Source organism: Thamnophis elegans, chromosome 7 (genome assembly GCF_009769535.1).
Source record: "Thamnophis elegans isolate rThaEle1 chromosome 7, rThaEle1.pri, whole genome shotgun sequence".
NCBI lineage: Eukaryota > Metazoa > Chordata > Lepidosauria > Squamata > Colubridae > Thamnophis > Thamnophis elegans.
The window spans coordinates 35,480,791-35,504,468 of record NC_045547.1 but is presented as its reverse complement, the minus strand read 5'-3'; the positions used below and the strand labels follow the sequence as shown (position 1 = coordinate 35,504,468).

Below are 23,678 nucleotides of genomic sequence, written 5' to 3'. Positions count from 1 at the left end.
ATGGTTTATAAAGCTAAGTTTACCCCTATGTTCTTGTATGGAGCAGAAGTTTGGAGTGTATACTCAACCACAGTCCCAGAACAAACACAGTCCCAGCACTTGAGATGTATTTTGGATATAGATCCAATAACATCTGATGCAGCAGTTAGAACTGAATTGGGAATTCATACAATTCATGCACTATCCAAAATTAAAGCATGTAATTACTGGTGCAAAGTCAATGAAATGGAGACTGATAGACTCCCCCAAGTTATGTCTAGTAGAGCAAATAAAATTACAATAAGAAATCTCCTGGATCACCAAACTAACAAATTTTTTAAGAAGCTGTGGCCTTCCTGTCTCTTGCGTAACAGGAGAACAACTCAAAAAAAGAGCTGCCCAAAGAATTAAGGATATAGAAGTACAGAATAATATAGCTATCCTTAGTAAGGTGGATAACTTGAAATAGCTGAGTAAATAGAAATGTACTTTTCAAGTAGGCAGCTATTTGAAGTTACAACTGCTAAAACATCTTAGAGAGAGATTTAGGTGAGCAAGATTCGAACAGCTTGACCCAATGGTCAGATATGGGAGATTCCATTCTATACTCTGCAATGAGCGTCTCTGTATTTGCGGAGCAGCAGAGGTAGAAGACCTGGCTCACATCCTATTTGATTGTTGCTTGTATAAGGGAGTGAGAGACAGGTACCTTGGTCCATATACCAAACGAATGATCCATTGAGATCCCCATATCAAAACAAGTTACCTTAAGTGCGGCCAGAACCTGAAAATAACATTTAACACAGCACAGTACTTAAACAAAATAGTTTGGTTGAGATCTGCATATGTGGGACTGATTGGGATAGATTGCAGGGGTGACACCAAAATATAATTTTATCATATTTTATCTATATCTTAAATTATTGTATTCTATTCCAATTTCCTTTTAGGCTGTATTTTATTCCAATTCCATTTTAAATTGTTCTTATCTTCTTTTACATGCCCACCATACATGCCCAATAGATTGCCTAATAATATGATTCTTAAAACCAGGATTAACTTTTATTTTGTCATGCCACAAATAAGCATGCCACCCAAATCTCAAATCAGAGCCTTCGAGGTCTAACAATCTTTAATTTTTTAGTTATCCAATCTTTAACTTTTAACTCCCCAAATAACAACATCTCAACAACTACAATTGGCAATTGTTTACCTGGATAGCATGATTCCAGATTATTGTCTATCTTCATACTTAGATACGTGATTTACATCCTGCCTTTCCTTAAAGGTGTTCAGGTCAATGTATAAAAACTTCAGCGCATTTTATTCTTCCACAAATTTGTTATACAGATAGATTAAACATAATAATGTAATAGGCTTGAGGACTCTTGAGGTGCAAAGGATTCCGAATTGAAATTTCTTTCAGAAGAATGAGATTTGTTTATTAGTTGTACAACCATATATTTCATTATATTATTCCCTTTGCAGGAAAGTAGTATTATGCAAAGTGCAAAGATTAAAAAAAATTGAAGGAAAAAAAAAAGCAACAAAGATCTGAAATAAAAAAAAATTGAAAGAGGGACAAAACATAAAGGAAAAAAATAGTGTCCCCCCCCCCCAATGGTATGCTGAACAGCAGGCATTTTTTTCTCTGTCAACGAATTGCTGATTTTTCTGTCAAAGCTATTTGGCAGCTTTGGTTCCTAGAATTGAAAGGGAGTAACTAGGAGGGACCCAAGAATTTTGAACAATTGTGCAGCTTTGGAGGAGAGAGATCTTGACGATCACAATTCTCTGTAAGGAGTGACCAGGTTGAGTTTTTTTACCATCTTTTGGAGCCATGGTGGCATGGTGGTTAGAGTGCAGTACTGCAGGCTACTTCTGCTGATCACCAGCTGCCAGCAGTTTGAAAGATCAAATCTCACCAGGCTCAAGGTTGACTCAGCCTTCCATCCTTCTGAGGTCGGTAAAATGAGGACCCAGATTATTGGGGGCGATATGCTGATTCTGTAAAATGAAGCTGTATATAAGTCTAAGTGTTATCTTTTCCCTTCAGCTTTGTTTTTTAAAGCACGCCTTGGTTTTAATTGCACTTTTAAAATTCCTCTATTTTTTGTATATTTTAATAGACTAGTTGATTGTTGATCTATCTTGTAACTTGTTGCATTTTACATTTTTCTTTGTTCTCTCATTGTTTACCATTGAACTATAAAATACTTTTACTTTCCATAAGAAAATTGTCGGTGAGAATTCATTCTCCAGTAGTTAAAATAATCCAATTGGATTTACATTTACATTGGATTATATAATAAGGATTATATTCTTACTAGCTTTTAAAAAAAGTAAAAAATTGGGGAAATTCCTTTTCTTTTTATTACTTTTCACCCTGAGTAAAATTTGAACTTCTCTCTATGGACATTTTGTAGGGACGCGGTGGCTCAGTGGCTAAGATGCTGAGCTTGTTGATCGAAAGGTTAGCAGTTCAGCAGTTCAAATCCCTAGTGCTGCATAACAGGCTGAACTCCCATTACTTGTCCCAGTTTCTGACAACCTAGTAGTTCAAAAGCATTTAAAAAACACAAGTAGAAAAATAGGGACCACCTTTGGTGGAAAGGTAACAGCATTCCATGCGCCTTTGGCAATTAATCATGCCGGTCACATGACCACGGACACATCTTCAGACAGACTGGGTCTTTGTCTTTGAACAGAGATGAGCACCACCCCCTAGAGTCGGGAACAACTAACATATGTGCAAGGGGAACCTTTACCTTATGGACATTTTATTGTAATATATTCTCTTGTTCTTGGAAAGGTGTATTTTTTAAAATGTCTCAGATAAAACTTTCTGGAGAACATTTGAAAAAATAATGTTTTCTAGATTATTGGCTATTTTGAAGATATAAATAAAAAAGTTGATGGGTTAACAATGGTTTTGAATCAAACTCAAGATCATACCTAAAATCAGAAAATAACAATGGGACTTAATTTGCAGTTTGATGAATTGGAATCCGACTTGTTGCTGCCATAAATGAAGAAGAACCTGGTCTGAACATTACAGATTTGGCAGAAAAGATTGATAAGTATAAGAAATTCAGATAATGAAACTGATGAGTGATGAACTGGATTTTTTAGGCAAGATCAATCCTATGTTTTCAGAATCCTTTTGAACAATGGATGCTGCAGAGAACACCTACAATAAAGACTTGTGGCTCTAGGAAATGGGATGCAATCGTTGGGGAAGTTCGTAGCTAAAATTCTAAGGAATGTTTTCATTATTAAAAATCAAATGAGAATATTTGATCCTGGACAGATTAGACATAACAATTGGGGTGCTTTGTAGTAGATAAGAAATCTGTAGACTTTCTACAAGCTAATTACAACATTGTTAACAAAGGGCTTTGAAGTTTAACTTAAGTTGTTGATTAAACTGTTAACTATTATAAGAACTAGATGTACTATATAACAGGTCAATTGGTTGCACATAGATGTAGAAGTTTATGAATTTTAGATCTTAGGCAAGTGGAAAGGGCTATTATTGTTGCAATACTTAGTTTAGCTTTGTTCTTGTAAAATTTCCAATTTTCCCCTTGGAGTTTTGTCTTTTAATTTTCTGTATTAAAAAAACTAACAAAAAACAAAGGAAAAGTAGACAAGTAGACTGAACTATACAGATGACATAATCAACGCTCAGAAAGAGTTGCAATTACGGTACTGACAGATAAATTAACATTATGGATTTAAAATATGTTCAACAAAGAAGTATCAATTATGTTACTGCTCTCAATGGAGAACACGCTAACAATCCCCTAACTACTTCATGGAATACAGCACGTACACACTTCACCCACTTTATCTTATTCCACACTAATTTTATTTTTAAACTATGTATAAACAAGCCATAGCTTTGCGTGATGTGTGAAATTTGTTTTTTTTAAATACACTGAGGTAACGTAGTAGACTCGAAACAACATCCAGACATTTAAACGAAACTCGAGTTGACACCCAGTCTATTTATATTGTACCGTATACTTATATGAAAGGACTCGTTGAAAAACAACTTTTTATACGGCCGATTACTACCAACACCTAAAAAAAAAACCAGTCTCGCTGGCGGCTCCACACCTACCCTTCGAATTTAAAAAAGGAGGTGATCACTAAAACTACTAATCCCATCATGCTCTCGGGTTGCGTCGCATTTCTTTCTACTTTTTCCTTCCCCCGCACCAAGGAGCTCCGGCGGCTTGTGCGCATGCGTCTTGTAAGCAGCGTCCGGGGCAGGCGGGCAGTCTCACCCTAATGTAAGATGGTGGCCGGTCTGGCAGCGGAGCGCGCAGAGCCTAGAGATTACCCGTCTCTCAAATAAAGGTCGTCGGTGGAGACCTCTATCCCCGCTATCATCGAAAAGAACCAGGGCCCGAGAGACTATCGCCGCCCCCGCCACCAGACAGCCCGGTTGCTGTGGAACAGGGACGGCGAGGTGGGTAAGTAAGCGAGCGAGCAGTAGGGGCTGGGGGAGCCCGAGTTGTGAGAGCGTGGAGGCGGCTTCTCCGGGAGCCTGAAGGCCTCAACTTTTCTCGGTCCTCTGCCTGCCATGGCTCCTGAGTCTCTCTGGGGCGGAGAGGCGGGAGGAAGGCAGAGGAAGCCGGCGAGCCCATGCCAGTGCCGAGGGCCGGCGATCTTTCCCCGGCAGCGGAAGGGGGCTTCTGGGACTTCATTGCTTGAGCCAGAGATCTCCTCGTCGGAGAGAAGATCCGACTGACCCCGGGAACCCAGGCTCAGGCTTTGTGGGGAGGGGGCCAGGAATAAATGGAAGCGGAGAGACTGTGCAGTACTTTTGTGCTTTACACATCATCTTCGAGATTTCCAGCTTTAGTAGGTGAGAGGTGGCCCGACCTGCTGCTGTAAGCGATTGATGCCTTTGGTGGGTTTCAGATGAGGTGGGGTGCAAAAATATCCAAACCAAACCAAACCAACCAAAATCTACTTTTCCATATGTTGAAAAGAAATGGGAAGAATTCCAGGTTCCACAGTAGCAGCACGTGTGTTTAGTTGTGGGTGTCAGTTAACTGTATGGGTGTTCCCTCTTTTACACTATTTTTATATATCATTTGAGTTTCCCTGGATGGAAAACTATATTTTCTTAATAGTTTTTTTTTTTTAGTTCCCCAGAAGACAGTTCCTTTTATTTTATGTCTCTTGGTATTCTTGAGTTAAGCAGTTCGAGAAGAGATTTCACACTTCAGAGTTTTGGATTGCCTTGTCTCCTTTTAAAGGGATGCTGTGGACCAGCCATCTATTTTGCTCTCTGATGTTGCCATATAACAAATCTCTGAGAGTTTCTCCTGATAATGTAAGAGTAAGCTAACTAAGTTTACCCTTTACTAAGTCACTAAAGAAGTCAGTTACAAAGGCATATATTTTATCTGTTATACATACTGTAATAAAAGAATGAGAGGTGGAATTTTCGCATTTAAAAGCTAGCTTATTAATGTCACACCCTATTACAGTTCGATGGTTTTGAAGATTTAGTATTTCAGGTAAATGGGCTTTTGATAAAGTTGCTATCCATATTCTGTAATGCTGTCTATTTATTTTATAATTATTTAAATAATTTTGATATAGTACAAAGTATATAGTAAAAGTATTTCCTTTTATAATAACCTCAGAATATATATATGATGTAAGCTATTTAATATCTCCTATGGATTACTACTTGGTGTTTTCACAGAGTAAGTCCAATTGTTTAATTCCAGAAAAACTTATATAAGTGTCCTAGTCACAGTATTAATTATACGTTTTGAACTAAACTCATGAAAATTCTTAGTAGATATGAACAAGAATACACTGTCAGAAACTGACTTGATAATCAAATCAAATATTGATTTAATAATATGAAAAAGTTTGTATCTAATACCCAAACTCAAATAACTCAGAGCCTTTATAATCTGCTAAAAAAGAAAATATCACAGAATTTTATTTATATGCCACAGAACCATCTTTAAAGTGCCCAGTGATTTAATTTTTTAAAAAACGAATGCATCTTTTAACTATATATGTGTATATATAGATATAAAAGTATAGATTTTTTATACTTGAAAAAATAAAGTATTAAAATTATTTTAGTGATTTCTAAATTTTTCTATTGATCATATATTTGCTATGAGTCATTTTTATTCCACTTAAAATATGCTGTTTGAGACTGAAACAATTATTTACTCAGCAAAGTAAGGTATGCATACATATCAGATCAAGTATTTTTTTCAATTTTTCATTTAAAAGTATTTCTAGCAGAAAAAAACAAGGTAATCTTATGCAAATGTTTTTGTGAATTTTTAAAATATAAATGACAGAAGAAAAAGTGTCTGCACTTTAAACTGGTACAGATTATAGAGATATCTGGTTGGTTGGAAAACTGCATAATCAACTTGGATTTGAAGAAGAATTAGAATATGCTATAAGCTTTTACTGTCTGATATAATTGCTTGATGTTGAAAGGCAAGTAAAATTTCTCTATAACATGAGTTATTTTGATGATTAGTGGTAGAGAAAAATTCACTATAATTTTTATTATAGAGTTCAGGCTTAAATTAATTGGTTTATTAGTGCACTAGAATATTTATAAATATCTAATAACAAATCTTCATAATTTTAGAATATGGTTTCTGATGTTTTTTATAATTTAAAAATCTTAGGATTGAGTACTATCTTTTGTAGGTGTTGGTATTAATTTAGAATAGAATAAATAGGCATACAATCATCTTAATCAAAACTCATTAGGGAAAAAATCTATGATTGTTACTATAAAGCTAGTTTTCCTAAAAAAATTAATATATATGGATTGTTGCTATAACTTGTGTTGCTGCTAACTTGTGATTTTCCTAAAATGTTTAATATGTATAGATGGATGTGTAACTTGAGACATTTCTTTTTTACTCATGAAAATTCTACTAGAATTTAAGATTTGTTTCATACCATTTATAGTATAACAGAAAAACAGAATTGGAAGGTACCTTGGAGGTATTTTAGTTCAACCCCATGATCGAGCAGCAGACCCTGTACTGTTTCAGACAAATGGTTGTCCAATCTCTTCTTAAAACACTTTAGTGATGGAGCACCCACAACTTCTGAAGACAAGCCATTCCACTAGTAAATTGTTTACACTTTCAGGAAATTCCTCCTTATTTTTAGGTTGCTCCTCTCCTTGATTAGTTTCTGTTCACTGTTTCTTGGCTTTCCTTCTGGTGCTTTGGAAAATAGGTAGAGCTCCTCTTCTTTGTGGCAGCTCCTCAAATATTGGAACACTGCTGTCATGTCACCCTATTAGTCCTTCTTTTCACTAGAAGAGACTAGACAAATCCAATTCCTGCAACCGATCTTGTTATACTTTAGCCTCCAGCCCCCTAATCATCTTTGTGGCTCTTTTCTGCACTCTTTCTAGAGTTTCTACATCTTTTTCATAACATGGTAACCAAAACTGGATGCAGTATTCTAAGTATGGTCTTACTAAGGCTTTATAAAGCATTACTAATACTTCATGTGATCTTGATTGTATCCCTGTTATGCAACCTAGCATTGATTTTTTTAGCTGCTGCTTCATACTGCTGGATCATATTTAAGTGATTGTCCACTAGGATTCCAAGATCATCCTCACAGTTACTGCTATTGAGTCAGATTTCACCTAATCTGTACCTGTACATTTGATTTTTCTTGCCTAAATGTAGAACTTTTTTTTCTTATTGAATTTCATTTTGTTAGATATGGTCTTGTGTTCAAGTCTGTCAAGATCCTTCTGTATCTTAAGCCTATCTTCTGGAGTATTGACTGTTCTTCCAGCTTGGTGTTGATCTGCAATTTTGATGAATTTCCCTTCTATCCCCTTCTCTAAATTATTTATGAAGATACTGAAGAGTACTGGACAGAGTCTTGAAGTACCCCACTGCATACTGGTAGTCCTCAACTTATGACCACAATTGAGCCTAAAACTTCTGTTGCTAAGCAAGAGAATTGTTAAATGAATTTTGCCCCATTTTGCTTTCTTGCCACAATTGTTAAGTGAATCACTTCAGTTGTTAAGTTAGTAACATGGTTAAGTGAATCTGTCTTTCCCATTGACTTTGCAGATCAGATGGTCACAATAGGTGATCACATGAACTCGTGACACTGCAGCCATCTTAAATATGAATTAGTTGCCAAGTATCTGAATTTTGATCATATTACTATAGAGATGCTGCAATGGTCATAAGTGTGAAAAACGCTCATAAGTCACTTTGTTTAGTGCTGTTATAACTTTGAACAGTCACTAAATGAACTGTTGTAGGTTGAGGATTACATGTACTTCTCTCCATGTAGATGCAGTTTCATTAAAAGATTACATGTTGAGTGTGGTTGGTCAGCCAGTTATGAATTCATCTGGTGTTGAGCAGTCTAACCCACATTTTTCTATTTTATCAAGTGGTAAATTGTGGTCTACTTTATCAAATGTGTTACTGAAGTCCAAGCAAATCATATCCACAGCATTTCACAATTTTGTCACATTGTCAAAGAACACAATAAGATTTGTCTGACATGATCTGTTTTTGACAAACCTGTGTTGGCTTCTGGTTATGACTTTGCTTGCCTCTAGGTATTCGTAGATGAATATCTTTTCCAAAATCTTCTCAGGTATTGATATCAGGCTGATAAGGCTGTTTCCTGGATCCGTCCCCCCCTTTTGTTTGTGTGTGTGTATGTGTGTGTGTGTGTGAAGATGGGAACCACGTAAGCCCAGTGCTCCAGGGTTTTTGAAAGATATGGTTCAGTGGTTCTGAGATCACTTCTGCCAGTTCCTTCAGAATCTTGGTGTGTAATCCATCTAGTCCTGGTGATTTGAATTTGTCTAGGTGTTTGCTTACCATTTTCTTGCTTGCTTTCACTTGCATTCCTAATCTCCTTTTGGTCTGTTTTTTTATCAGTTGGATTGTTTTTTCCTTTTGTGTAAAGATGCAAAAAATGAGTTAAGCAATTCTGCTTTCTATTTGCTGCTGTCACCTTCTTGCCATTTTTTCCTGTCAATGAACCAATTTCCTTGAGTTTTTTCTTATTTTTTACGTTTTGTGTTTTTTTTTAAAAAAAAGTTTTTTTGTTATTTTTGACATATGTTGCAAGCCTTAGTTCATTTTTAGCCTCAGCTTTCCTGACTTCATCTTTGCAGGTTCTGGCTATTTGCTGATATTCTGCCTTAGTTATGTGTCCCTCTTTCCACTTTATATATTGTCCTTTTTGTCTTTCAGTTTATCAGGGAGTTCTTTGTGCAGATCTCTTCTTTATTCTTCTTCATTGGAATTGTGCTAGACTGGGTTTTTATTATCTCATTTTTCAAAGTTTCCCAAGCTTCTTGGGTTATTTTCCCCTTGAGGATTTTCATCCATGGAATCCTTCCCAAGTTTTTCTCGTAAGTTTATTGAAATCAGCTCTCTTAAAGTCCAAGACTTTTTTATATTCCTTGTGGTTGCATAATTCTGAATTCCAATATTGCATGGTCACTCCTCCCCATCTCTCTTAGTGAGAATTAAGACTGGTATGGCTGACCCTCTAATTCCCTTCTCTACATTTTGGGTGACAAGTTATCTGCTATATTTATCAGGAATCTGTTTGATTTTCCATTAGGAGTTCCTCAGAATATAATTATTCCTTTACTTTTAAAGGAATAGTAGAAGTTTATTTTATTTATGTTACAAATATTTTGCTTGAAATAGAGGATATATGTCTTTATTGAGTAATTGTCCATTTACATTTATTATTTTGTAAAAAAAATGTTTATAATCTTTTTAATGAGGCAGATTAAGTACTCCTTTAAATATTCAATTCTAATCTACACAGATAGTCCTCGACTTATGATCACAGTTGGGACTAGAAACTTCCATCATTAAGCAATGTGATTGCATCATATGGCCACACCCAATTTTACAATCTTTTTTGCTGCAGTTGTTAAGCGATTCACCCTAATAAGTATGACATCACATGACCACAACTTGAGACTTTCCCTGCTAGTTTCCTCATTCACTTTGCTTGCCAGAAGCTAACTGGGAAGATCACAAATGACCAAGGTGTAAACCTGGGTCACTGCAACTGTCATAAATACGAACTGATTGCCAAACACCTAATCGGGCAAGGAAACTGTGATGGTTGTAATGCTAAAGACCTGTCCTAAATAATTCTTTCAGCACATTGTAACTCTGTACAGTCACTAAAAGAATGGTTGTAGATTGAGGACTACCTGTATAAGACTTTGTATCATGCTCTAAATTTGGTTCATTAGGTTCATTTACAGCCACTGCATCTCCTTCAGAACAGAGCTTGTCCTCTTAAGCCAGGGGTCTCCAACCCCCCAGGCCATGTCCTGTTTGGAACCAGGCCACACAGGCAGCAGGCAAGCGTGTGTGTGTGAAGTTCCCCTTTTGCAAGCAGCAGTTGGTTGCCCTCGCACACGAAACTCTCCACGCAAGCAGCAGTCATCTTGCCCTTGCGCACAAAGTTCCCCTTGCCAGACAGTGAATGCAATAATATATACCCTGTTCCATGTTCATGAACTTTTTCTCACCTATGATCCAGCTTGTTTCCAAGCTGCCTTTTATATACAAAGTTTAACTAAACCAATAGACCCTTCAAGGTCTGTAATAACATGTGCCCCTATAGGCCTTACCAGCCACCTGCAGACACACCATGGAAAGCCCGCAACTCATTAGATGTCAAGGTCCTCTTCTAAAATGATGGATGAACATCATCATCAAACCAGTAGACCCTTCAAGGTCCCTAATAACATAAGACCACTGATAGGCAATATATCAATAGTAATATCAGTATTAAGAGTAGAATTAAAGTGAAATCACCAGCCACTAACATCCAGTAAAGAGTTTATGAATTCTTCAGATTGCTTAAGTGTCTTAGAACCACTTGATCGTATCTTCCACCCTAAATAGATGAAATGGCTATAACTACGAACTCTTTTAAAAAGCAATTCCTAAATAACAATTGGCTGGTAATAAATTCCTCTACTTCCACATCTTCTTTAGATGGTACAAAAATAGGAAATCAAATTTACCTAACAGGATCTTACTACTCATCACATAATCAGTCTAGGAAATTAGTAATCAAACAAAAATATTGAATACTTTATAAACTCACACAATTTATTGAGAAGTTTGACCTACTGTATAGTAGTTGCACTACTAGTATCCACATTGTTATTGAGATATTAAGTTATTTGGTTTTTACTGAGTATTTCCATCTATATGGATCAGTGTTTGGATTTATCCTATACATTTATGATTTTTTTTTAAACAAGATTATGAAATACATTTGTTTTGTTTAAGACAGTGAAGTACTCAGGAGTAACTGATAAAAGGCAGTTTCATGTCATTCTATAACCATGATATATCTTTCCTGGTTTGATCTTAACATTTTAAGAGTTAGACGTGTTTACATGTAATAGTTAGGAGTGATAGGTTATAATCAAAATGTTGAGATATTCACAGCGACATCGGAAATAAAGAATACCTTTTTTGAGATTTATTCATTTGCTGGCTTTAATCCTTCATAGTGTTTTATTTTTTAACAATCAATAACATTTGACTAAATTCTGATTTAGGATTTTGCAGACAATGTAGAGCTGGAGAGAGAATAGTGAATGAAGCTAGAAGATCTGGCTGTATCATTCTTGTTTTGTTTTGGATGCACTGCACGTTTCTATTCAAGATACTAAATGGTCTGAGACTTTGGCTTTGGTAATTATCTGGTGTTTTCAGCTAGATCCTTCAATCTTGGGAAATATAATTCTAGTTCAAGGATGAGACTTTGTGCATAACAGAATTTAATCTATGAAATGTACCAGGTTTATTAGAAAACATTGTTGGCTAATATAAGATAACTATACTTGTAGGATTTCTGAAGATTATATTATTTTATATTTTGTATATTATGTTTAAAATTTATAAACATAATTATTAGATGTATATTTAAATATATGAAAATATAAAATATCTAATATGTTTGGATTTTGTAATATTATATTTTTATATTTTAAAGATTATATAAGATTTTACAAGTTTTTTTCCCCATCATGGTCTGAATGGATGCTGCTGGAAGATGGTTTTTAGCATGTTGTGGATGGTTGGAAATTTGCTACTGTTGATTGACTTTTGGAAGAGCCTCTCAAGAACATCTCCTGAGTGGGCCAATCAGAACTGATTTACTATCTGGTTCATGTAGCTTATATTTTATCCTGGGCTGTCAGTGTGCCTGGGAAAGTATGTGAGACTTCAGAGGCCCATTCCTTTACTTGGATCTTGGAGTATTGGAGCCAGCAATAGTGGTGATTAGATTGGAGGCAATGGTCCTGGCCGCTGGATTGTTGGGCTACTGGTTTAAGGATCTATTACTTTGTACAGGACACATTCCAGTTGTTTGGCAGAGACTGGTAACATGGCAGTAGGAAAGGCGCCAGCACTGATGATGAAGAAGCTTCTATCAGTTTGCAAAGAAGATGGAGCTAGAAAGTGAGCTGGATGGAATTATCAGGTATTAGAAGTGGTCTACTCATTCATTATGGTCAGGTGGGGAAATTGAGTTTTCATTGTAGCAGATGCAATACTGGATTGAGATGGCTGTGGCTGACAGGGCCTTGTGACTGCAGTTCCTTTCCCCCACGCAATTGGATAACCATTTTACTTCTGTCTGACTAGAGTTGGAAGACATTGAGAAAGTCACCTCTGTATGAGTTCATTTAATGATAGTGAGTGAGCTGTGGTGGCACAGTGGTTAGAGTGCAGTACTGCAGGCTACTTCTGCAGACCTGCTGACAGCAATTTGCCAGATTGAATCTCACCAGGCTCAAGGTTGACTCAGCCTTCCATCCTTCTGAGGTGGGTAAAATGAGGACCCAAATTGTTGGGGGCAATATGCTGACTCTGTAAACTGCTTAGAGGGCTGTGAAGTGGTATAAGTGCTATTGTTATTTAAGAAGATCTTACTGAGAGGATTGGATTGAGAACCAGACTTGATTTAATAGACTTGGTGTGTTTCTGATTGTGACTGATTCTGTCTATCCTCACAGTGAAAGCTGGAAAGGAGAAGCTTGAAATTGTTTTGTTGTATGATTAGGTACCTCAACAAGAGGACTGATAGAAGGCATTGGAAGATTGATATGTGGATCCTTGATTCTGCAGATGTGTTGAGTATTATGCAGAAGTACCCTGGTATTAAGGTTTCCCTCAGTTGATTGGTTATAGATTGTGTCAGGTGAGGGGCTGTGGGTTGGGATATGGACCTCCATGGACAAGGCAGGCTGGAGGGTTCTGAAGAAATGAGGGCACATTATAAGATTTCAATACTGATGGGTAGGTATGATGGTAGACAGAAGGTGGGCCACCCACAGGGCAATTGGTATATGTGCTGTTCCAGTCTTCTGAACTTGCTCCCAAGCCACAGATGGCAGATTTTAAGACCCTAGTTGTCAGCTACTGCTGGTGAATGCCAGATCGAGCCACCCTTATTCATGATTTAATTGTTGATGAAAAGGCTAATCTGCAGTGCATTATCAAGAACAGGCTAGGACAAGAGGAAATGTTCCCCTCTCTGAGATCTATTTGACTGATTTCCGGATATGGCACCAGACAAGACCCCAGGATAGAGGAGATGGGATGGTGTTGGTCATATGAGATATTTGGAGGGAACAATGGATCCTGCTCTTTAGATTGCCAGGTGTAGGACACTGTTTATTAAGTTGGGAGCCAATTGAGATCAGTTGGGATTGCTGCTTTTGTACCAGACCCCATGCTGCATAGCTACCTTTTTAACTCTGTTGCTGGGCTGGTGATGGAGTTCTCTGGGCTTATATCTTGGTGGATTTTAATTTGCACAGGGTGAAAGAGTTCATGGATACCATTACAAGAGTCCTAAACCATCCATGTAACTTAATAGTGGTAATACACCTGACTTGTTGTTTTTTTTTTATTGTGACTTGGTCCCTCCTTGGTGAGAGTAATACTATGATTCATCTACAGGGTTGTTGTGAATGTGGGGCTGTTTAGTACATAAAAATTCCTTTCATTCACTCTGTGTTAGATTCCGGCCTTTAGAGAGTGCCAGTCAAGTGTTTAAAACATCAGACTGGAGACCAGGAGTTCATAAATTTTATTCCCACTTCAGGCATGAAAGCTGGCTCAGGGACTTTGGACCAGTCACTCTCTCTCAACTCACCTCACTAGTTGGTTGTTATGGAAAAAAATTGAAGGAGGAAGGAGTATTAGATATGTTAGGTGCTTTGAATTATTCATCTAAATAACAAAGTGGAATACAACTAAGGTATAATCTGGGGAGAGTTTGAGCCCATTTAATCTGAGGAAGTGGGCAGGGCCCTTGCATCTGTTGTTCAGCCATTTAAGTTTGAGACCCATGCCCCTCCTGACTTGCTAAGGCTGCATAGGAGGAAATGCATGATTGGGTCAGGGTTGTAGTTAATTCTTCTTTGAGAGTGGAAGTACTGTGCCATCTCTTAAAGAGGTGTGCCTCCTTAAGGGACTATCAATTGGCCCAACTAATCTAGACAGTTTTTGTCCACTTTTCAAGCTTTCTTAAAAGGAGTGGTCACACAGCAGCTTCAGAAGACTCTGGATGAAGTGGCTATTATTATTAAGGCCTTCTTCCTTGGCTATAGTAACAATTATAATTTTCTTGGCACATACATTTGCATATACTCGTTTTTATACTGTTTTTAAGTGTTTTAATTGTTTTAAAACTATTCACTACCCAGCCATTGGATTGGAATGGGAAGATATAGGAAATAAATAAATAGATAAATCAATACATTTAAGAGTTAACATCAACTATAATAATTATAGAATAAAAGCAAAACACTAATAGTGTAAATTTAATTAACCCTAATAGATAGAAATAATAAAGAAATCATAATAGAATATACTAATGATCAAATGCTCTGGGAAATTTCCATCTTGAATAATTTCCAGAATATGAATTTATTCAATTTCTATGACCACCTATCTAAGTCAATGATTCTGGGAAGCTCACAATTAAAAAAAAAACATTGCTATTACAAATACTAAAACATTTAAAAATACAAAAAGAGTAAATAAAACACTAAAATATTCAGAGCTGAGTTCTAGTTTAGAAGAAATAGGATCTCCATTCAGAGTAATATGGGATACATTTGGATCCCTCAGACGTTAGTAGGAGAGAGAATAAAGATCCAAAATAGATCTGACAGGTGTGTTATGTGTGTCTGTGATAGTCACATTGTAGTCCTGATAGTGATATTGTGATGTGAAGGACATTAGGAATAAATACAAGTTAATAAAATCTTCCCAAAATGTTTAGCAACCAGGACATTGATACATTTCTACCTGCTGGATATCACAAACCGTTAATTTTAGAGCTAGGAATTAGGTTGCAAATATATGATCTTAAGAGGGCAGTGAAATTATCCCAAACTCCAAAGAAGGCATCCAGGCCAAAATGTTTAATAGAGGGGGTTTAGAAGACCAACGATCTCCATCATTGTAAGGTTTAGGTTGAGATAATATATTTATATTCTCTGTCTCTCTCTCTCCCTCCCTCCCTCCTCCCTCTCTCTCTCTCTCTCTCTCTCTCTCTCTCTCTCTCTGTCTCTCTCTCTCTCTCTGAAAGAGATATATAGAAAAAAGAAACAAGAAGGCTTACTAACTGGAGTTTGCTGCTAGAGAAACAATAGCCCCATCCATATTGGTGCTCATAAATATCTGAATTGGGCCAGATGGGGATGGTAAATTTCCAGAATAAATGGAATAGAATATAGATGCTATATATTTCTGCCTTTAAGATTTAGGGGCGGGGGAGATTTATGAAGACATTTCATGACCATGGAAGTGATAAAAAAAATTCAACCTATTAAAATACTGGTAAAATCCTAGCTATGGCTTACATCAGAAAATGCTAGGAAAGATTCTGCAATTTTGCATATTGTTTGCAATGTACATTTTAGATCTGTTTGGAAAGAGACAGAGTAACCATCTTTAAAATCCTGTCAGACCTGGTCCAGATCTTGGAGCCCTAATAAAAGGGTGGATAAAACTCTGGAGGAGGATTAAGATTCCAGGAAGGAACCTACAGACATGTTCTGTGATTGTAGCAACTACCCTTCCATATACATGAAGGCAGATTGAGATTGAGTGTTAGGTTGAGTGGAACAAATTGTCCAGCAAAGTCATAAGCTTCTCTCTTTTGGATCACATGGGGCTAAATAGCAATCTGTATGGGATGCTCTATTAGATTCCTTCAGTGAGCAGAGGATTTGGACTTAATGACCCAAATGAAATAAATGGCTTGCTTAAATGTGTGCTTTAATTTACTTTGTATTCTTCTCTATCCTGGAAAATTTTCTTCTAACCTAGCCAGAACAGAAGACAGTGCAAATTAAATTAAGCCTTTTCTCCATTGGATATTGAGAATTACAGGAGAGCTAACAGTATATATAGCACATAGTATTAAAGAGAGAACTTCAGAAGAAATGATCTGACAAAAAAAGTGCAGGTTGATGGTAGGAATGAATGGCTGTGCTAAAGAAGTAATAGCTTAAAATATCTGTATATATAAACTTGTTCCTTTGCTGTGGGTGTGAATTCTATTTTTGCACCATAAAATGATTAAAATATTATAAATTGAATAACAAGGTAATGCTATGGAACCCAACAGAAAAGATTGTGACCAAGCAGCTGGCAGTGAGTTACACTGAGTGCTGGCATGACTTTTCATATCTCTTCTAGCTCTTGATTCGGTTCTAAGTACTTCAGTTATCCTATTACCTTTCTTCAGAAAGTAGAAAAAAGATATTTTTTCTGCTATACCCTGTCCATGGTGCTGCATCTTACTGCTTCTATACAACAAATGGATGGTTTTAACCAGCTTTTTATTTAGCTATTGGAGAAGCAACTATTTTGTGAAGGTATTTTGTCATTTTGTTTTAGAACTAGTGATAATGACAGTTAATATGCAGTAAAAACATAAACACATTTCATGTCCAGAATGTAGAATTTAAAGTATTTTAGTAATTATGCTGATTGGGATTGAAGTTCAGTTATACTAAAAAGATTATATGAACCTTAGTCTCTAATCAAATCAATATATAGATTATGTGTGTATTTATTTTATCTTATTCCATGGCTCTTTAGAAATCTTAATGTTTTTTGTGTCTAATAAAAAGCAACTTTACTAACAGTTAAAGTTAGTGAACTATTAGAGAACATGATTCTTACTAGGCATTGTTACGCAATTAACTATTAGTTTAAGTCAGAATCTGGTTGGAATCTAACCATGTCAAAGCCTGTATAATTAACTGGATGTAAAATTTGAATATAGTAGAGATGCAACAATGGGAATTTCAGTGAAAGAATATTAAATCTACTCCAAATATTATGCTTTGAGAAAATTAGTATAAGATGTTCTTTTATTAGTATTTTTTTAATAAAAGTTTTTTTATTTTTATTTTTTAAAACAGACACAACACAAAAATTCCTCTTTCTTTAAATACTGTAGAAAGGGTATCGGTTGGTTACAAAAAAAAATTGTGCGTTTCTTTCACAGTCATCCATGATTAATATTAATTCTAGTATTTTAAATAAAATATATTTGTACATATTATCATCATCCTACCCCATTCTCCATAGTGAGGGGGGAGGAGTATCCAGAATGGGTTGACCTTATCCTCTCGTGATTGGTTTGAGTCAGATAAGCTCTTTGGGCTCCGCCCCCTGGAAGTGAGCCTGCCCAGTTTTCTGACTCAAATCGATCGTGAGAAGTTGCTCATTCGAGAGCTCCAGGAATTTACTAGGATCTAAAGGAAAATTCATTTGGACCCGTCGAGTTTTGCCTCCCTGCTTCACTCCTCCTGCAGGATTGGGACTGCCACTAGCCCCCCTGGGGCGGCAGGCTGCCCTGGACACTGAGGACATCCGAAGACTCTCAGTGAGGAGCTTGGCCGGGCAGCAGAAGGAAGGGCAAAAGCCTCTAGCAGGCAGCCCTAACCAGGAGGTCGGGCAAAAGCCTCTAGCAGGCAGCCCTAACAGCTGAGGCTTGTAAGAGCTGGAGATTTGACTCACCCCAATCAAGGGAAAGGTTGCACCTCTCCAGACCTCCAGTAATTTACAAAGGATTAAAGAAAATAAACTTGGACCCGGCGAACCCTGCCTCCCTTCATCGCACACAGCCTCCTCCTGCAACGACCGGATTGCCACAAGCCCTCTGGGGCGGCACGCTGCCCTGGCCATTGAGTGAGGTGGAGTCACTCTGTGAGGACCGTTGCCGGGCAAGCAGGAGAACCGGGCACACATGCCTCCTAGAGGCAGCCCTTGATGAGAGACTTCTCAGGAGCAGAAGCGCTCCTCCGCTCCCCTCAGCCACGAGGGTTTTTAAAAAGGAAAACCTGTGCTGGCAGCTATCACCAGTGGACAAGGTGAGAGCCGGAAAGGCTCTAAAACAGCTGCGGGAGATGAGCGGCAGCCGCATGGCAAGCCTGCAAAGGCAAAAGCCATTTCCATGTGCTCCAGCAAAGAGGAGCCTTTTGAATTTGGAGCCGGGGGCCATCTTGAAGCCACGTGGTCCAAGATGGCGGCCCCCAGCAGCTCAGGAGGCCGGCAGGACAATCTTGAAGCCACGTGGTCCAAGATGGCGGCCCCCAGCAGCTCAGGAGGCCGGCAGGACAACAACCACCACTTGAGGAGACCTACAAAGGTGAGAGACGATCGCAGAGGCATTAGCCAAGAGCGAGGGAGGCAGCAAAGGGCCAAAAGGAGGCCTATCAAGGAGTTAAAGAGGCAGGTGGTGGATCAACCCCCCCCAAGCCTACTTCCTTGTTGAATCACAAAGGCAGCTGCCACAAGGCTTGCAGGAAGAACCACCCCCCCCTACCTTTCTGGCTGCCAAGTAACAGGAGAAGGCTTCCTCCATAAGAACATTCTCCTTTAATTAGGAGACAGAGCGGGAGGGGCGAGAGGCTGACCGGCATCCGTAGCAAGCTGTGTTTGTCATGGCTAATTCTTGATTCCCCCTTAAGAAAACTCTCCTTTAATTAGGAGACAGAGCGGGAGGGGCAAGAGACTGATGGGCATCAGTAGCAAGTTGTGTTTGCCATGACTAATTCTTGATTCCCCCTTAAGAAAGCTCTCCTTTAATTAGGAGACAGAGCGGGAGGGGCAAGAGACTGATGGGCATCAGTAGCAAGCTGTGTTGTCGTGGTTAATTCTTGATTCCCCCTTAAGAAAACTCTCCTTTAATTAGGAGACAGAACGGGAGAGGCGAGAGGCTTACTGGCCCCAGTAGCAAAAACTGTGTTTTGTTTTGTTAATCCCAAGCCGGCAGCCCCCTGCAGCCTGGAAAAACGCAGGGGGGGGGGAGAATATTCAGCCCAGCTGCTAAAGTGCAGCCCCCAATGGAGCCCCCAATCAGGTTACTGAAGACCTTCCAAGGGTGGGGGTGACTAGGCAAACGGCTAATGCAATACAATACAATACTAGGCAATACAATAGCAGAATGGGAAGGAACCTGCAGGCTTTCTAGCTCAATCCCCTGCCCAGGCAGGATATCCTATACCATCTCAGACAAATGGCTTCCTATGGTTGATTAGGCTGACTCTGTAAACCACCTAGAGAGGGCTGAAAGCCCTATGAAGCGGTATATAAATCTAACTGCTATTGCTATTGTCATTGCCACCCAACAGCTTCTTAAAAACTGTTGGGGCTCTCACAATGGCTGGAGGCAGGCTGTTCCACCGATTAATTGTTCTAACTGTCATGAAATTTCTCCTCAGCTCTAAGTTGCTTCTCTCCTTGTTTAGTTTCCACCCATTGCTTCTTGTTCTGCACTCAAGTGCCTTAGAGGATAGTCAGGCAGCCTCTTCTCTGTGGCAACCCCAGAGATATTGGAACACTGCTATCACGTCTCCCCTAGTCCTTCCTTCCAGTAGACTAGACCTACCCAGTTCCTGCAACCGTTCTTCATAGGCTTTAGTCTCCAGTACCCTGATCCCCTGTTGCCTTCTCTGCACTCTCCTTAAGAGTCTCCACATCTCTTCTACATCATGGGGACCAAACTGAGTGCAGAATTCCAAGTGTGGCCTCCAAAGGTGGGATTAACACTTCATGGGAGCTTGATTCTATTCCTCTGTTTATGATGCCAAAAACTGTGTTGCTCTTCTGGCAGCTGTTGCACACTGCTGACTCACATTAAAGGGGTTGTCCACTAGGACTCCCAAGATCCCCTTCACAGTTACTACTGTGGAGCAAGGTATCCTGTACCTGTGCACTTCACCTTCATTGCCTAAAGGTAGAACCTTACTTCCTTGAATCCCATTTTCCTAGGTAGTGCCCAATGTTCAAGGGTGTCAAGATCCTTCTGTAGCTTTAGCCTGTATTCTGAAGTGTTGGCTATTCCGGCCAGCCGGGGGTCATCTGCTAACCTGTTGACCCCCCCCCCCCCCATCAGCCGTTAACAAACAGGGAGCTAACAGTCATTCCGGCTCCTTCTTATGACCGCTTGAGATAACAGCAGTTCTTAAAGAAACAGTACTACTATCATGGCATATATTTTGCTATCCCAAATGTTAGCTTACACACCTAACACCCTCATTCAAATCACTGATGAAGATGTTGAAGAGTACTGGGCTCAACACTGAACCTTGGGAGACTCCCTGCACTCTTCCCTCCATGAAGAGGCAGTTCCATTGAGGAGTACAGGTGGGTGCACCAGTTACCAAGGCACCTGGGGTGACTAGGTCTAACCCACATTCTTCTACTTTATCTAATAGTAGGTTATGGTCTACCTTATCAGGACTTGCTGAAGTCCAAGTTAACTATATCAATGGCATTCCTATGGTCCACTAGGGTTGTCACCGTAATCTAATATGGCCAGTCTGGTATGATCTGTTTTTGACAAACCCATGTGGGCCTTGGGCTCTCGAGACGGTTTTTCTTCCTTTCTGAAGGGGGGGAATCACATCAGCAATTCTATAGTGGTTCTCCAGTACTCCAGGATCTCTGATAGATATAGTTTCAGTTGTTTGGAGAATTTGTCCGCCAGCTCCTTCAGACCCCTGGGTGTAACCCACCCGGTCCTGGGAATTGGACCTTGCCTAAGATAGACAGGCTACCATTTCTTCCCTATCTCATCTTGGGTTCCTAATCTGAATTTGGGATGCTGTTCTTGATAGGTTGGATTGTTTATCCCTTCGGGTAAAGACAGATGCCAAGCACGAGTTAATAGTTCGGCTTACCCCTGCTGCTTGTCACCTTCGGGCCACTTCTCCCAGCAAGGGACCAATCGTTTCCTTAATCTTTCTTGGTTTTATCAGGCGGGAAGATGCCCCCTTTTGTATTTTATTCTATTTCATTATTATTATTGTGGTTGTGGTTCTTGTTGTTATTATTATTAATTTACCTTTGTGGCAGGCCTTTATTGTGAGCCTTAGCTCCCCTCACTCCATCTTTACACACACTCTAGTGGCCGCCCATTAAACTCCGTCTGTGTTTACATTCTGAATATCTCTGCGCTAATCCTAGCCATAGAATCATAGCACCCTTATGGCCGGGGGGGGAAAAAAAAAGGGTCAGACAGGCTGGTCCCCATGCCAGAACCCACCACAAACTCAGAATGGGATGCCCGACTATGAGAGATCGCAGAAGCACCTCAGATAGCCTATGAATTTAGACAACATTCGCTGAGGGCAGAACATACAGCAGGGGTGGGTTCATCAGAGCCGGCTGGCTCAACCGGACCAAGGGGCCAACTTGGAGCGGAAGCTGCAGCCAGTTGACCGCTTGGCGGTGGAGCGGAGCATCCTGAGGAAAGACCTCTTCTCCCCCAGGGTGATAAGGACTATCCAGGCCGCCCGTAGGCCCTCCACAGAGCGCATCTATGGCTCCACGTGGCGGGCCTTTGACTCTTGGTGCAACTCCCGGGGGTTCAACCCCATCCAGGCTACGGTGCCTCAGGTTCCGGACTTCCTCCAGGCGGGCCTGGATAGAGGGGTAGCTCCTAACACAATTAGGAGACAGGTCTCAGCCATCTCATCAGTTCTCCTGTGTGGCAGAAATCAGAGCCTGACACACCACCCCATGGTCAGGCAATTCCTTAAGGGGGCCTCCAACCTCAGACCACCTACGGTACACAGGTACCCTTCCTGGGATTTACACAGGGTATTGGACGCTCTAACGGGCGCCCCATTTGAGCCATTACAAACAGTTTCCCTTAAGTTCCTGACCCTGAAGGTGGCTTTCCTGGTGGCCATCACTTCCGCCAGGCGAATATCCGAACTGCAGGCGCTGTCCACCAGGGAGGATCTCTGTGTCTTCCACCAAGATAGGGTGGTGTTACGGCGGGATCCATCCTTCATTCCCAAGGTGTGCTCCTGCTTCCATCGAGCCCAGGAACTGATTTTGCCCAACTTCTGTCCAGACCCTTCTCACCCATTGGAGAGGAAGTGGCACACTCTGGACGTTAGGAGGGCTCTGAGGATTACCTCAGGAGAACCAGGCCAAACAGGAAATCCGAAGCCCTGTTTGTCTCCTTCCAACCAGGATCCCAGGGTAATAAGGTAACTTCCACCACTATCGGCAGGTGGCTGCGAACCTGCATTGCCACTGCTTACCAATCGCAGGGGTTACAGACACCAAATCATATCACAGCCCACTCCACACGGAGTGCAGCCACATCCACGGCCTGGGCCACACAAGCATCCCTGGCCGAAATCTGCAGGGCAGCCACGTGGGCTTCCCCCTCTCCCTTTGTTAGGAACTATAAGTTGGACTCCTTTGCCTCGGCAGAGGCCTCGTTCGGCCGCAGGGTGTTGCAGGCGGTTCACGGGCAGGACCCGTGCCTCAACAGGCCTGAGTGGGGGACATATGGCCTCAGGGATCTCCCTCCCTAGGGACGTGCAGGCTTTGGTACGTCCCATTCTGGATACTCCTCCCCCCTCACTATGGAGAAAGGGCGTTGGTACTTGCCTGATACGCCTCTTCTCATAGTGGGGGGAGGAGTATCCAGTCCCTCCCTGACTATGCTTGTACAACTAAGTGTTATGTTCATTGTTTATATTGTTATTTAATTATTGATGTTGAAGACAATAAAAGCAAAAAAACTGAATCAAGAGTCTGGAGCGAATGATGCAACGAGTCGGAGAGAGCTCTTCGTCATAAAACTGGGCAGGCTCACTTCCAGGGGGCGGAGCCCAAAGAGCTTATCTGACTCAAACCAATCACGAGAGTATAAGGTCAACCCATTCTGGATACTCCTCCCCCCACTATGAGAAGAGGCGTATCAGGCAAGTACCAACGCCCTTTCTCATTTGACTATAATTGTTTAAACGTCCATCATAAAACATACCAAAACTCAAGACATAACCACATACTGGCATCTCATTTGCTAATTCTAGTATCCCAATAACACTATTCCTTATGGCCTATTCTAGCTAAACATCAATAACATTCAGTAACAAAGGTTTCTAATCTTCCTTTCCAAATCACTGTTTACAATTTACATCCAATTTACCCATGTTGTACCTATACCTATATATACATTGTTATCATTATCTCTCCTTTATTTGACAATATCCATTATCATAATTTAGTTCTTTTTTATTAATCTTTATGTGTAACCAAACCATTTCTCATCTTCCTTTCGTA

The 23,678-nt window shown here is 39.8% G+C and overlaps 1 protein-coding gene across 8 annotated transcripts in view; it reads left to right on the top strand.

Moving 5' to 3' along the window:
• The first annotated feature begins 4,222 nt into the window (after positions 1 to 4,222).
• CNOT4 (CCR4-NOT transcription complex subunit 4) overlaps positions 4,223 to 23,678 on the top strand; it is an 84,059-nt gene continuing 64,603 nt past the window's right edge. For 7 of the 8 annotated variants that reach the window (XM_032221005.1, XM_032221002.1, XM_032221000.1 and 4 more), the window contains exon 1: positions 4,223 to 4,460. The gene's annotated coding sequence lies outside the window, so the exon portion shown is untranslated. The remainder of the gene's footprint in view (positions 4,461 to 23,678) is intronic. The other variant, XM_032220999.1, reaches the window with a different exon arrangement.